The following is a 14,116-nucleotide window of genomic DNA, read 5'->3' on the forward strand; positions in this document are numbered from 1 at the left end:
TCTAGTCTCAGATAGTGCCATAGCCTCTGTATCATGGTCTTCCTCCACTAACTTAGGTTGGAGTTGTCTTGCTTGGGGATATACTCAGGCAGACTATTCTATGTTTCCTTATTTCCTTTCATCACTGGACTATTTGCCCTTTTGGGCTTATACCCTCCTGCTTTCCTAACTAGGGCTGTAGCTTAGCTAGTAATAATAATAATAAAGACAAGAACAGTTATGAACTCGGGGTCAGCCAGGGGGTAAAATGGCAGGACCAAGAGAAGTTGAAATTGCCCCAAAGACGATTTACCAGAAGATTGATACCTGAAGAATGCAGCAGTTTCAAAAAGAATATAACCAATGAAACCATTGGGATAGAAGGCAGAATAAAAAAAGATCTGTGTCATGGGGTTGGACATATTTCTATTTAGGGGATCAGTAGAGGGGCTTGGGTGTCTCAATGATGGGCTGGGCAATGGCGGTGGGGTAGTTTATCCACCCTGGCAGGCTCAACCATACCGCTAAGGCCAGTTCTGAGAGACCAGACCAAGACTGGACCCCTATAGGCCTTCTCATTTATTTCAGATAGGCAAAGGCTAGGAGAAGGAAAACTCCAAAATCAAACCAAACAAGTTGGAGCTTCCCAGCGCCGGCGGAAGAGGGCAATGCCTGTCGGGCAGGCAACAAGGCGGGCCTTGACATAACAAGAACCCGGCAGCCCGATGCAACCAACATCGGAGAAGCCGCCTGTCTCATATGTCTTGAGCCGCTGTGAAAACGGTGTGGGCCAAGTGTGTGTGCGTGGCCGTTGCAAAGCCACGACCACCCAAAACAATATACCTAGCTACTGGCATTCTGTCGTTTCCTCCACCCTTCTTCTGATAGGAGGCTGATGGCTAACGACAGAACCCAATACTCGGACACGAGTGGGCGCCGACGACGACGACGAGATTTTGGATGATTATTGATGCCATTTCTCTTTAGATGATAAAAATTTCAAATCAGGATGGTACGGCAATTCCTTAAGATACACTAGACGCACATGACTCTTGAGCTTCATGTCTTGCATGATGTCTGAGGAGCAGTCAAACCAAGGAGAGGAAGATTGGAAGATTATAGGCCAAAAAGTTACTGTTTATATTGCTTAAGTAATCATCTTTAATTATAAGTTTAGAAAACCTGATACAGTATTTTACTTAAAAGTAATCAGCCACCATATTGTGGTTCACCTATTTATTTCTCAGTACATCTTGGATTTATGAATACCTGTAAATCTATATCACGGACTCCTCTTTATATACCAACTATTTTATTGTAAAGTGACTTTATTGGGTTTATAAAAGCTTAAACAAATATGAAAAATTATAAAAAAAGGGAAATAAAAACCATCTAGGATATCTGCATGTACTTTAGAGCTTTCACAGAGGGACTTGGAACATAACACTGAGATACCCAAAAGATTACTGTACTGTGCTGTGGAATTAAAAGGTACCTTTAATTTACTCACTAAAATAAAGGGTGAGAAAGAAGAAATGCTGTTGGACCATCATAAAATAATAGCCGAATGTGATACAGAAAGAAAATTGAACATTAATTCTAGATAAACCAACAAATTAAAATGGATGGCAGTAATCAGAACCGGGCATCCAAAATACTTAAGAGAACTGTTACACATTGCGCAGCCAACAAATCGTGTCGACACGAGAATAATTACAGATGGCTTTAAAATGTTGGAACCTAGATTTATGTCTACTTTAGGCTCCAGAGCCTTTAAATATGCGGCCTCGAGACTATATAATAAGCTCCACGAAACATTCGAATGATTGAAGACATTAAGGTTTTCAAGAGGAAACTGAAGACTTTCTTATTTCATGAATCTTTTCGCAGTGACGATTCAACAGTAAATGAACAATATGCAATACGAAATGTTAAATACTGTGAATGAACAAGGTAAAACGATAGTGGAGGTCCTGTAGAGAGTGGGGTTCCCCTGCTGTATGGGACGGGAAAAGCAGCCATCAAAGTAAAGTAAAAGTAAGTAAAGAAACAGTTCTGGCTCAAGGTTAACCAAAAGAGGATTATTTTGTATATAAATTGCACCATACCATCTAAAAGAGTTGGTACAAATAAGATAACCACCACTATGTAAGGATGCAAATTAATGAGGAAAACAATGTTGCTTGTGTCTATAACAACACAGCATGACAAGAGAAGATGGAAGTCTTTGAGGTTACAGGGGAAAGGGTTCATTATAAGGGTGATGTATCTGGACATTGCCTACTTACAAAAATGAATGAAGCTCCCAAGAGAATACCTTCAATTGAGAGTTGACAAAAAAAAAAAACACATGTAACACCCAAGTACTGTATTACTTAAGGAAAGAAAAGCTTCTATTAAATTTGAAATATCAGTCATGTTACATAAGAGTGGCACTTCTCAATGGTAACGAGGATCAAATGGAAAGAATTAAAAGTTGAAAGGCAAAAAAGTGAATAACATTACCAACTATTTTGGACCAAGCACCTTCAAAAATGAACTAGGAGAGGTTTATCCAAACTGGCTTAATCTTCATTTATAGGGCAATCACACAAAAGACTGCCAGGTATAAAACCCCTAAACATTTCACATTACCAACTGAATAGTCAACCAAAAGGAAACCAAGTGAAATAAGAAGCTGATCAAGACAGAACTTGGAGATATAAAATATACAAAATTTTCAAGACTAAACGAGTCTTTGGATCACACTGACAGATATGATTTATGAATTTGTGCTATATAAGACAAAACTGGAGTCTGTGAACCCATTTCAAGTGCAGGAAAATTGAGCAGCTATGATAAACAGTAAAGGGTAAGAGACTGGACAGCAAAGACGGAAGAAAGGAACCTGGAATTGAGGTAAAGTAGAACGATATACAGAAGGTGCCGATCGAATGCTGCAAAGACTTAAACAATGCCTCAAGTGCCCTGGAGGAGGAGCACTGATGGCACAACCCTCCCACAGATGGAATTATGCGTCAACATGGCAGTCGAGACATCAATTCTATAGTAAACTGGAAGGGAAATGATATTGCCATTGTAGCTTAGGAGCTGTGATTTGTGATACAGAATTTCAGCTATAAGACGCAGAGCTCTAAATAGGGAGATCCTGCAAAGCAGAGGTACAAACTTAGGAGGAAATCCCCGCTGTTATATAATTAAGTTTAAAGACATCTGATAAAGAAGAGAGAAATTGTGAAAGGAAGTATGGTGCCGCCAATATCCAAAAGGACTGTGGTAACATGCAGTGCTATGATACTGGACCTGCACGAGGCTAAGAGATAAAAATTATTTACCTTAAATACTCACCTAATACAATGAAATAAACAGCCTATGATTGTTTGGAACTAATATTAAGATTGCATTGAAAATTAATTCCCTCCTCAATAAAGTAACTTTTATATTCTATATAATCTATTACACTTTACCAAAGCAGTAAAAGTTACAACAACCTAGCAGTGCTTTATCAAATATCTAAGGACATCAAGTGATGAAAAATATTAAAGGTAAAACCTTCATCAGTCGTGGTGCCACATGCTACAGTTACATTAAAGACCACCGCCAGGTTTCCACATGCAGAAGTCACTATCCAGGAGACACAAAATACTTGAAGGAAAAACCAGCCTCAGAAATTGGTTTGAATTACATATTGATTAATCTATATTTGAAAGCCTTTTGCGTCTTCCTGGGGGACCACCACTACTGCCTGAAGGTAATAAACTCACCACTTTATGTTAAGATCCAATAGGAACTAGGCCCAGATCTGCCCCTGGTAGTGTGCTGTTGGAGGTGGCTTCCTGGCCCGTTTCTCTTGCCAATCCTAAAAACAATTTGAAGATATTAGACATTTGTCATCAATTTCAAAACAGGTTCACATAAGATTCATTAAAACTTCAAATGTGACAAAAAGCAGGATATATCCTTTGTTAACTTCCAATAATATTAAAACCTATCTTTCACTTGTTTAGATCAGACATTCAGTACTATAAAATTTATATTCCCAGAATAGTCACTATTGACAGGCTGTGGCTTGACATACAGCATAAATTAACTAAGGTTATAAACATAGTAAATGAAAACTTTAACATAATGAATCAAAGAATACTAACTACTCCACCAGCGGATTCAAGGCAGAAATCCACGGTTCCTCCCCCTCGAGAAGCTTTGGCTTCTTCCTCCTCTCCTCTGAAAAGGGAGTGAGGAGTTCCTCATCAGCGGAGGCTCATCATAGTCGTTCCGCTTCCAAAAGCTTGATAGTGTATAGATCTGAAAGTAAATCAATTATTATTCCAAATATTACATGTAAAGTACAGTATACTACCAAGTGATTTACATAATTTATAAAGAAAAAATTGCAATTTCTTCACACAGACCTCATATGACATTTTTGTCTTAATTTGTAATTAATTAACCCTTTTACCCCCAGGCTATTTTGGAAATTTCCAACCTCGGTATGAAATTTCAATTCATTTGGTTGTAATACCAGGGCACAGGAGACCAGAATCTAATTTATTTTGTCAGAAAATGGCAAAAAAACTAAAACTATTTTGGTATGTATCGAAAGAAAAAATTTAAACGCATCTGGGTATTTACCCACTCGACCTCTGTGCCAAATTTCAAGTCATTTGGCCCAGCAATGACTAAGATGAATTGATTGGAAGATTTGGCAGCAGGAGGCGAAGAAACATTCGGGAAAAACAATATATGTCCCTCACATGGAGTGAGGTATGAAAATCAAACCATTGTTCTTTAGTCTCGGGTAATGCCGTAGTCTCTGTACCATGGTTTTTCACTGTCTTGGGTTAGAGTTCTTGTGCTAGAGGGTACACTTAGGCACAACATTCTTTCCTTTATTTCCTTTCCCCACTGGGCTATTTTCCTTGTTGGAGCCCTTGGGCTTTTAGCATCCTGATTTCCCAACTAGGGTTGCATCTGGTATACAAGCTTTGAGATAAATTATTTAATCTTATACGATGAGTAATTGGTCCTTAACCCTTTTACCCCCAAAGGACGTACAGTACTGGTACGTTTCACAAAACTCATCTCTTTACCCCCATGGACGTACTGGTACGTCTTTGCAAAAAACTGCTATTTAAATTTTTTTTTGCACAATTTTCATAATTTTTTGAAACTCCGGACATTTTCCAAGAGAATGAGACCAACCTGACCTCTCTAAGACAAAAATTAAGGCTGTTAGAGCAATTTAAAAAAATATACTGCAAAATGTGCTTGAAAAAAAAATAACCCCGGGGGTTAACGATTGGAAAGTTCCAAATACCCTGGGGGTAAAAGAGTTAAGAGCTGCTTACCATAGCTAGTCTCTCTTCTACCAAGAAAAAATAGCCACTGAACAATTACAGTGCAATAGTAAACCCCCCTTTCAAAATTGCTGGAATATGTCATTCTTGAACAACTATAGTCCATTTTTTTTAGCGAGGCAGATTTGCACCGACTCGCAGCGGTGCCCTTTTAGCTCGGAAAAGTTTCCTGATCGCTGATTGATTAGAATTATCTTGTCCAACCGATCAGCGATCAGGATACTTTTCCGAGCTAAAAGGGCACAGCTGAGAGTCGGTGCAAATCTGCCTCGCTAAAAAAAATTGACTATAGTTCGTCACTTTTAAGATTCGAAGCATTGCCACACAACCGTTCAGCATACAGACAATTATATTTCATTTGCTGTTATAAATGATCGGCTCAAAACGATGGATGTAAACAAATTTGGTATCTTGATATTGCCCGATCTTGGCGCTACTTTCGATAGTTGTGCACGAACTGCTACTCAATGATTTAAGGGCCAATGGTATCGAGGATGAAGCCTTTGAGTATCTAAAAGATTACTTGGTTGACAAACTACTGTCTACGAACTGGAAACTCATTTATCATAAGAACCATTAAAAAAACGGGTACCCAAGGGATGTGTACTAGGCCCAGTCTTATTCTTTACCTATACTTTAGATCTATCAAATGTATGAAGTGGAGTTTAAACTGTTTGCGGATGATACACAACTTTACCTGGCATACAGGAGAACGTGGGCGCATATGCGCATGAGGGCGTGCATAGCGCGTGATGGAGCTATGCTTCTGTTGAAGCGTATGCGCACGTTGGCGTGTACGCCCTTGATGCCCTGTGTTAGGGTTTAGTGATGGGGTCTGACGAGCTACTAAAGAGCGATCGTCAGGTCTCGTTAGCGCGCAACAGAGTGCTTTGGTGGAGCCTTGTTAGGCCCATGTAGAAACGGCGACGGCAGGTCGGCAGGTCTGTCGGGTGGAAGGTCGACGTGTCCTTTAAAAGGACAACCTTCCACTGAAGGAGATCGCGAATGATCTGCAGAAAGGTCCAGGACCAATGCAGGAGCAGTGATGGATGATTGGTCTCGAGGCTCCTCTGCGGTGGTCTGCATCGAAGATGTTGAACCAAAGAGGCGCCTCCTCACTGCAGGTGAAGGAAGGCCTCTATGGCGGAGAAGAAGGCCGGCCTTCCGACGAATGCGCCCTCTGGGGGCCGTTGGATCAGCAAGCTGACCTTCTGCAGTCCTCCGAAGAGGAGTCTCTGTAAGTGAACTTCCCCAAGGGGGAGAAACACCAGCAGGAGACTGTTGGACTTAGTTTCTCCCTCGTAGGTTGAGCAGGCACGGGAGAAACTAAGCCTTCAGCTACTGCGGGATGTGAAGAGGCAGAGGTATTAGGAGATACCACAACGTCAACAATTGACAGAGGATCAACCTCTGCCAAAGTCGGCGATTGCTTGACAGCGGCACCCAATCAGATGTAGTAAAGTAATGCTTCCTTGGAGGGCAAACCCTCGAGCCCCAAGGAAAACCAAAGCTGAAAGAGATTGGTTAATGACACATCCTCCCCCGGGGGAAGAGGTGGAGCTGCCTCGCTAGGGGAGGCAACGCCATCTCTCGAACCCTGAGCTTGGAAAACAGAACCATGGTCTATGGTACCACTCGACGGTCTCTCGAAAGAGACCGATCGAGTGGGAGCTTCGGAGGAGGTTTGGGCAACGGAAGAAGTGTCCTTGGGTTTTTCTCCTTTCAAAGAAACCTACGAAGGAGAAATATCCCGCCTGGACTTCTTCTTACGTCGCTGAGAAAACCTCTCCCACTGGGAGGTAGACCACTCCCTACACTCACCACACTTATTATTACTATCACACCGTTGGCCTCTACAGTAAGGGCAAAGGGTGCGAGGGTCTGTCTCGACCGCCGACATGAATGTTCCGCAGGGGCGGTCGGGTAATTCAGGGCAGGTGCGCATAATCGCAGAAGCCAACTTCACATACAAACTTGTCAAAGAAAAAGCAAAAAAAGCATTAATGGCTGCCAAGAGAGAGGCGAGGATGAGAGAGGACAAGTCCGTCTACCATCCGAGCCAAGAGCAAAGTGAGCTCAAGCACAGGTGTGTGAGGGGGGGGGGGGTAGCAAGCTACCCTCCCCTACCCCCGCTAACTAGCGGTGTGGATAGTAAACCCTCGTTAAATTTTAGTGGCTCGTCACTTCAGCTACGCCGAAAGTAATACCCCTATTAAATAGCGTGGTTTTTATGTCAGTTACGGAACAACTGAAAATAATTTCCCTAGATTGAGGAAGAGCTGAAAATTATTTAACTACCATAGCATCCAATTTTGGATGATACAAACATAAACTGACCTATTAGTCCATTTATTCATTAAAGATTTTTAAGGTGATAATAAAAATATAAGATTTCTCACATAATTACTTAGCACTTAGACATGTTTTAAGTCACCACCTTTCACTTGGTTCATCGAATTTATTTTATGACAAATTCAATAAAAGTTTAACTCGCTTTTTTAATAACAATGAAGAATTGAAGAGTTAGATGTTGGCTATTCAACCTTGGCTCCCGTCTTTTTGCCAATCCTTTGGCTCCTAAAAAAAAATTTTATTAACAAATTTGCACCAGAATTGAAATAAAAAATAAATAAGATTATTCATGAGACCTTTATATCTTCATAGATTATACTGCCAGTAATTGCAAGTTTGGCCTTTTCTGTCTTAAAGCGGAACTAACTGAATACATTAATATAATGTGATTTACTCGAGCAGGGAAAGTTATTCAGTGCAATCATGAATTTTTTTTCAAATCTAACAATTCTTTTTCAAACAGATAAAAAGCATGAAAACTATGAATGACAGGCAATATCTTAAATGAAAATACTTAATTGTACGAATGTAATGAACTACTATAACACTAACAGTACTGTACAATAAAGAACATTTTTATCAATTTTTCTATTACCTACAATATGCAGTACTGTACACACATCCGTGTTGCAAACTTTCAGATTCACAAACAACTACCGCAAGTAAGAAATATGTTCAAACTCCGTGGAGTTATAATTTTGTAATTTGCGCCACTCCCGACTGGGTCCTGATCCAGCGACGGCCAATGGTAGGCAGCACCAATCCGCTGTGTTCAAAATTTATTGTGTTTGCTACTGTGATATTCGTGGCTGTTTGTGCGTATTACCTCCGCCTTAATACCATAAATTACAATAAAATTATCTATGGCTGATAAGCAGATTGCTAGTGGTAGTGCAATGAAGCACAAAGATTAGTGGCGATAATGCTACTAATGTGAAAAAATGGCGTGCCATTTCAGTGGAAATGAAAGTAGCCATTATCAAGAAACCAGATAGCAGAGAGAAGAAGGCAAATATTGCCCATGTATTTCAAATAATCATTAACAAATTGGCACGAGTTATAAAACTAAGAGTTGACTGATGATGGCAAATTATCTCCACCATTGCAAGACAAGAAAATGGTTTTGAGAGAGAGAGAGAGAGAGAGAGAGAGAGAGAGAGAGAGAGAGAGAGAGAGAGAGAGAGAGAGAGAGAGAGAGAGAGAGGTTTGAGTCCGCAATGTTTTATGATAAGACATTTGAAAGTAATTTGCATTTTTCCTAACGAAACAAACCCGGAGTTATTTATAGGGGATATTACTTTGGGCGTGGATGAAAGACGAGCCATAAAATTTTATCGAGGGATAACTAACCCAACCGCTAGATGGCAGGAGGGATAGGGGTAGCCGGCCACCCAGCTCACTCACACACCTGGGCTGATCACCCAATTTGCTTTCAGGCAGGACTTTCTTGGGGGAGAGGGCTAGCAGGCCAATTTGTTTAAATAGCTCCAACTTTGTATCATTAGGAAAAATACAAATGACTTCTAAATTTGTCATTTGTTCTATCACTCGATACAAACTCTCGCAATTTATAGGGGATGACTTACCTCGTAGGAGGGAGGAGGTCTGTGCCAACTGACTTGGTACTTGACCGAGGTTCTCTCGTTACAATATAGTTTGTTAGCAGTAGGAACCCTGCGCTTCACTAAAAAATGTTGTACACTAGCGACCTGCACAAGCTGTGAGTTTGTGACAATAGCAATGTGGCTGGTCTAGGTATGGGTTCTCAGTCATAGGAATCAGAGTACTAGACCTTATCTAATTTCTTCTCGCTAGGGGTATTGGGGATGCAAAAAGTATAATTTTCTACTAAATTACACAGGGAAATGATCTAACCTGCAGAGAGGTGAGGTCAGCTGTGCTGAGTACCATGATGACAATTCCCCATGGGAGAGGAAGGTGAAGGATAGAAAGAAACCAAACATTCTAACTCATTCACCCCAGACTAACCTGGGTAACCTCGGCCCTCAATCCAGTTAATTCTAATAGCCAGGCCTTCTCCATCACGAGGCTCAATACTACGCGGTACTCTAGACGTTATATTCCAGCTGTTACCAAGTTGTGGAATGATCTTCCTAATCGGGTGGTTGAATCAGTAGAACTTCAAAAGTTCAAAGTTGGAGCAAATGCTTTTTTGTTGACCAGGCGGACATGAGTCTTTTTATAGTTTATTTATGACATATTTGTTTTTGATATGACGTTGTTACTTATTTTAGAATGATTTATTGTTAATTTGTTCTCTTCATTTATTTATTTCCTTATTTCTTTTCCTCAATGGGCTATTTTTCCCTGTTGGGGCCCCTGGGCTTGTAGCATCTTGCTTTTCCAACTAGGCTTGGATAGTAATAATAATAATAATACTTTTCCATCAAGGAGCTTGAGGTGTTTAGACCACTTGCGCCGCCACCACAGGACCAATGGAAAATGCTTCAATGCTCCTGTGGGTTACGTCTTGCAGGTAGTGGGTGGTGAAGGTATAAAACACTTCCACATGCCCGCTTGCAATACCTGCGCCACAGAGAAGTTCTTTTTTAACACCGAGGACGTTGCAATGCCCTTTATGTCTGAGCTCTGGGTCATCGCGGTGGAGAAGGGTCAGGATTAACTGCCAGGTCGATGACCTTGCGAATCCATGCCGACATGGATATTGGATATTGTTTCATGGTCGTACCAACAACGGATTATTATCCAAATAAGGAAGAAGGAAATTAAGATTGCCAAGTTTTTGTCAAACAAATTAAAATCAGTCAGGAGCTGAAGACCAGACAGGAGAACAACACTCAAAACAAGATGGAACAAAATAATTAGAACATTTCCTTACAATAGATTGATCACCAAAAATCTTACTTTCTTAAAAGGCCAATATTTTTTTGGGTAATTGACGACAGATGACAATTTGTAAAAGTAGACTTATACAGTACCGCTAGATTTTGTCCATAAAAAGAACTCGATGTTGAGGAGCACTGTTCTTCAGATACTATCTCTAGAGAGCTAGGGGGTCCTTTGACTGGCCAGACAGTACTACATTGGATCCTTTTCTCTGGTTACGGTTATTTTCCTTTTGCCTACACACACACCAAATACTCTGGCCTATTCTTTACATTTTCTCCTCTGTCCTCATACACCTGACAACACAGATTACCAAACAATTCTTCTTCACCCAAGGGCTTACTGCACTGTAATTGTTCAGTGGCCACTTTCCTCTTGGTAAGGGTAGAAGAGACAAACGTTGGTATGCAGTTCTAGGAGAAGGACACTCCAGAATCAAACCATTGTTCTCTAGTCTTGAGCAGTGCCATACCGTCTGTACCATGATCTTCCACTGTCTTGGGTTAGTCGGTACATTCCAGCACACTTGTTCTATTTCATTTCTCTATCTCTTGTTTTGTTTAAGTTTTTATAGCTTATATAGGTGATATTTATTTTAATGTTGTTAATGTTCTTAAAATATTCTATGTTTCCTTGTTTCCTTTCCTCACTCTGCTATTTTCCCTGTTGAAGCCCCTGGGATTATATCTTTCTTTTCCAACTAGGGTTGTAGCTTACCAAGTAATAATAAAAATAATACGATCATACATTCAAGTTTTGTCAGGGTTCTACTTTATCCCAATAATTAGCACTATGAACCAACTTTAGCTGGAACAGGGAAAATAGCCCAGTGAGAAAAGGAAATTAGGAAATAAACTACAAGAAAAGTTTAAGCACAACAATATCATTAAAATAAATCATGCATAACTATAAAGATTTCAAAATATCAAGAGGAAGAGAAAGAAGATAGAATAGTGTGCCCCAGTGTACCCTCAAGCAAGCTATCTCTACCCAGAGACAGTGCAGACCATGGTACGTAGGCTATGGCACTACCCAAGACTAGAGAGCAATGGTTTGATTTTGGAGTGTCCTCCTCCTAGAAGAGCTTCTCACCATAGCTAGAGAGTCTATCAAGAGATTCAGTAACTAAGGGTTTACAACCAGCAAATAATATTGATGTAAAGAGTAGCATCTGCATAAGCAACAAACTTGTTTTCAAGGCCAAACCATTTATGTACGGAAGGTCATTAACTTACAAACTTGGTTCAAAGAAGCTGTTAGCAAGTTGAATTGTTTTAAGCCTAATTTTGTTAAATCTTGGCCAAAGGTAGGTAGGCCTAACCTGAATCTCATGCCTCTGATTTCTAGCTACAAAAGTCAACAAATAGTCAGGTTCCATATGAAATAGATATCAAGTTTTTGCAAATGCTGTTTTGCCTACTGTATCAAAAGAAATAGGAATGAATGGCGAGCAATTGTGACGCAGTTCCGGTAGGCCCTGCTGCTGCCCTCGATGCCTTAGATGACCGCGGAGGTAGCAGCAGTAGGGGATTTAGCATTATGAGGCTTCATCTGTGGTGGATAATGTGGGAGGGTGGGCTGTGGCACCCTAGCAGTACCAGCCGAACTCGGTTGAGTCCCTAGTCAGACGGGAGGAACATAGAGAGGAGACGTCCCCTTTTTTGTTTCATTTGTTTGATGTCGCCTACCCCGCAAAATTGGGGGAAGTGCCTTGGTATATGTGTATGTATGTATCAAAAGATGTATTGTTTTTATTACAGTATTTCTGTATCTTTATTATTTCTATTTGGATTTGTGTTTATATCTCTGAAAATTAAGTTGAGGACCTTCTGTATATATGAAAGTACAGTAATGGGTTGTGAAAAATACCCACAGGATCATCAGATAACATTATTACTATCCAAGCTATAGTCTTGAATGGAAAAACAAAATGATACAAGATGAAGGGGTCTAACAGGAAAAGCAGTCCAACGCTAAGAATAACTATAGTCCATTTCTTTTAGCGAGGCATATTTGCACCAACTCGCACGTGCCCTTTTAGCTCGGAAAAGTTTCCTGATCGCTGATTGGTTGGACAAGATCAATCTAACAAATCAGCGATCAAGAAACTTTTCCGAGCTAAAAGGGCACCGCTGCAAGTCGGTGCAAATCTGCCTCGATAAAAGAAATGGATTATAGTTCGCCAAACTTTCAACTGGGCTCCACAAGGTGCTAGAAGAGTTGGAAGACCCAGGCCTACGTGGCTGAGGACTATGATGCATGAAATAGGAGATAGGAGATGATGAATGGGGAAAAATCAATTTAAAAGCTCAAGATAAGAGACGACTGGTGAAATCTAACCGAGGCCCTTTGCGTCAATAGGGATAGACGATGACGATAGATTAATTAAAGATATAATTATACAATCTATTAAATACTAAAGATAAAAGTTCATTAAATATACTAACTACAGCATAAACAAAAATCTAACATACGCATTTCCAAAACCATAATTGCATACATTCTTAATATTAAACCTTAACTACATGGAATTTCCACACGAAATCTATAACTACTGTACTATATTACCTTTTACATGTCAAGAGTAGGTAAAGTTCATTGATGTTATATAAGGTTGGTAGTCTTTCTCCTCTTTAGACTTCGGGTGAACCAAATATCCAGTCACCCCAGATCGACTGGTTGCCAGGCTGTGCTAGAACCTTGGAGTTCATAAATTTATTCCAGTTCCTTTCCCCTGATCCATTACACTTGCCAGTAAACATCTCGGTGCACACAAATATTCCTTACTTCACCTGAAAAAGATAACTCTGTATCAGAATGATTGAAAATAGCAAATCAGACAATGGCTAATTTAACCCTTTTACCCCCAAAGGACGTACTGGTACGTTTCACAAAACTCATCCCTTTACACCCATGGACGTACTGGTACGTTTCACAAAACTCATCCCTTTACCCCCAAAAGGACGTACTGGTACGTTTCACAAAACTCATCCCTTTACCCCCATGGACGTACTGGTACGTTTCACAAAACTCATCCCTTTACCCCCATGGACGTACTGGTACGTTTCACAAAACTCATCCCTTTACCCCCATGGACGTACTGGTACGTTTCACAAAACTCATCCCTTTACCCCCATGGACGTACTGGTACGTTTCACAAAACTCATCCCTTTACCCCCATGGACGTACTGGTACGTTTCACAAAACTCATCCCTTTACCCCCATGGACGTACTGGTACGTTTCACAAAACTCATCCCTTTACCCCCATGGACGTACTGGTACGTTTCACAAAACTCATCCCTTTACCCCCAAAGGACGTACTAGTACGTTTCACAGAAGCCATCCCTTTAGCCCCATGGACGTACCGGTACGTCCTTGCAAAAAAATGCTATAAAAATTATGTTTTTTCATATTTTTGATAATTTTTTTTTAAAAATTCAGGCATTTTCCAAGAGAATGAGGCCAACCTGACCTCTCTATGATAAAAATTAAGGCTGTAAGAGCATTTTGAAAAAAATGTACTGCAAAATGTGCTGGGAAAAATATAACCCCCTGGGGG

The 14,116-nt window shown here is 40.4% G+C and overlaps 1 long non-coding RNA gene across 5 annotated transcripts in view; it reads right to left on the bottom strand.

Moving 5' to 3' along the window:
* The window catches only part of LOC137636154 (uncharacterized), a 56,072-nt gene that overhangs the window by 28,288 nt on the left and 13,668 nt on the right, over positions 1 to 14,116 (bottom strand). The window contains exons 2-5 of one of the 5 annotated variants that reach the window (XR_011042962.1): positions 13,125 to 13,348; positions 7,831 to 7,913; positions 4,128 to 4,284; positions 3,744 to 3,838 (exon numbers count right to left, since the gene is read on the bottom strand). This is a non-coding gene — a long non-coding RNA (uncharacterized lncRNA). Of the gene's footprint in view, positions 1 to 3,743; positions 3,839 to 4,127; positions 4,285 to 6,033; positions 6,165 to 7,830; positions 7,914 to 9,274; positions 9,385 to 13,124; positions 13,349 to 14,116 lie in introns of those variants that run through there. The other 4 variants (XR_011042963.1, XR_011042965.1, XR_011042966.1 and 1 more) reach the window with 4 other exon arrangements.

Source organism: Palaemon carinicauda, unplaced genomic scaffold (genome assembly GCF_036898095.1).
Source record: "Palaemon carinicauda isolate YSFRI2023 unplaced genomic scaffold, ASM3689809v2 scaffold241, whole genome shotgun sequence".
In the NCBI taxonomy this organism is placed as follows: Eukaryota; Metazoa; Arthropoda; class Malacostraca; order Decapoda; family Palaemonidae; genus Palaemon; species Palaemon carinicauda.